Source organism: Anarrhichthys ocellatus, unplaced genomic scaffold, assembly GCF_004355925.1.
Source record: "Anarrhichthys ocellatus isolate YVR2014 unplaced genomic scaffold, GSC_Weel_1.0 scaffold6535, whole genome shotgun sequence".
In the NCBI taxonomy this organism is placed as follows: Eukaryota; Metazoa; Chordata; class Actinopteri; order Perciformes; family Anarhichadidae; genus Anarrhichthys; species Anarrhichthys ocellatus.
In genome coordinates, this window is record NW_022286509.1 from 586 (window position 1) to 2,830 (window position 2,245).

At 36.9% G+C, this 2,245-nt stretch overlaps 1 long non-coding RNA gene across 1 annotated transcript; it reads right to left on the bottom strand.

Moving 5' to 3' along the window:
• Positions 1 to 263: 263 nt before the first annotated feature.
• On the bottom strand, positions 264 to 2,219 carry LOC116380239 (uncharacterized). Its single transcript, XR_004212522.1, has 5 exons — positions 2,080 to 2,219; positions 1,441 to 1,602; positions 1,178 to 1,339; positions 580 to 605; positions 264 to 462 (listed from the first exon to the last, which is right to left on the bottom strand). It is a non-coding gene; the product is annotated as an uncharacterized LOC116380239 (long non-coding RNA).
• Positions 2,220 to 2,245: the final 26 nt, after the last annotated feature.

Below are 2,245 nucleotides of genomic sequence, written 5' to 3' on the forward strand. Positions count from 1 at the left end.
TGTGCTTCTGAATCATTGTTGTTTAGGCAGCCACAGATCTACCTGTAGCATTTTAAAGATATATGGCAGACAAGTTATACATGTTTTTGAATAGTTGTTTTTTCTGTTTTTTAAATGTATTTAGTTATGAAACCACCATGAAGCATTGAAACAGACAGTGGACCTAGTGGTCTGTCAGTCCATGTGTCTGCATATTTCAATACAAGAAGAGCCAAAACGTACTGATATATATCCAATGGGTCAAGTAAATAATGCAAAGAAGATTTCTGTAGTGAACATTTTATTCAGACTACTGTAGACCAAAGTAACTTAATTTATATTCAAAGTATAGGTCTGGTTGTTAGTGCATTAAGAGTTACAATCATAAAGATACAAGAGAATGTTAAAGGTAAATGGAGACTATTTCATGGAAGGTCGTCGGTCCAGCAGTGATTCCTCTGCTGTGCTTTACGTGCAACGTCCCTGTTACAACACAGACAATAATCAATAATGAAACAAGTTGATTAATTCACACAAAACTGCTAGGTGTAATACATGTTAATATAGAGTGCTCCAATATTAAACACACAAAACACTTACATAATAATGGTCAGTAGAATGACAACCTAAAAAAACAAAACAACAGCAGTGAATATTTCAGTAGTTACTCAGAGAAACTTTGTTATTGAAGTCTGATTCACTAAAGACATTCTTGCATTTTCCTCTCCCAGTCTGTTCATTCACTTGTTTTCTAACTCTCCTGTCATGTCAGACCCGGCCACTCCTTCAGGAAACAGGGTATTATTTCAGAGTGGAAGATATTTCTTGTTGAAGCTGTAATAACTTCATCAGGTGTGCTTGTGAGTATTTTCATTACCAGGATGGCGTTTGTTGGATTGACTCAACATAAACTACAGTGCCCATGTTCAATCTAATAAAGGAACATGTTCCCCAATGCAAGAGTGTGGCTCACTGACATGTTTTCAATAGACTTTGGACAACAATTGAGCTCTATGGCACAGAAGAACAAGAGGAATAAGGCTTTAGCTACACAGGCAAACACTTTTCTTTTCTTCTTGGAACTAAGTGATTTAGATGTAGTTAATATTCAAATGCTGTATGTTATCTGGCAAATAAACTGCTGAAATTAAGAGCATTGTGGTAAATTAAACTGTAAAGAGCATACGTATATACTTACACCCGGTATAAACCGTTTCTCCATTGATGCACTTAACAAGGCTGATGTAAGACCGCCAAATACATGAAATGTACTCCTCCTCTCCTTCCTTTATGTATTCAACTCCAGACAGTCTTAAATTCTTCCACACCGGATCAGCAGCATCCAGGCTACAGAACGCTGCTACAAACAATTAACAGAAAAAAACTCAAAACTGTAATTTTTTGGGATGTATGGTTGATAGACTTGGTGAATAGCAAATGTTGGTATTGACTTGTTTATACCTTGGCAGATGGGTAGTTGTGACCAGCTGCCATTGTTGTAACACTTCACGGTGTCTGATCCGACTTGTGCGTAAAAGGCGTTACATTGGTATTTCAAAAACTCATCATTCTGCTGCACAACATCCCCGTTTGGAACATTTGGGTGTGATCCACAGTGTTCGACTGAAATTTAATGAAGAGGTTATTTAACATCGTTAATGAAATACTGATCACAACAGCACAACTTATTGTAATACAATGATTTATTTGAATTAATGAATGATTTCATTTTGTTTAACTAAAACCTTGCCGACTAGCTTTTGTAATTGACTTAATTCTTGTTTTTTTCGTAGTTCCCCTGCACCGTGGTGTTTGTCACTACATGACGTCACCAGCTGCACCCCAACCAAACATCAGTGCAGTGATGAAGACATGATCCCTGACTGGCTTCCCACCAACCAACACTAATAGTTATACACCAATTACAGTTGTTGCTCAAGCCAGATATCAGACAGAGTTCTTTTGAATAGTCAGTAGCTATACATTCAAGTTTTATTACATAAATTGGTCAGCAAGGTTTGCAAAAGTTACACCAAGTGAATACATAAACCAAGTTTGATAAATGTGATTTAAAAAGAGCAAAGAATCCAAATTATTTACCCTTTGTGTATAAAGGTCTACCGTCTCTCTCATTCGAGCCAGAGGTGGTAGACGTTCCTGATAAAAGGAAAGACACACCAGTTATTATCACTCTGGGACGTTCTTTAGCATCCTTTTCTTTCTGATTCAGAGTACCGGCCAAACAAGTTTACCATGATCCTTTTTT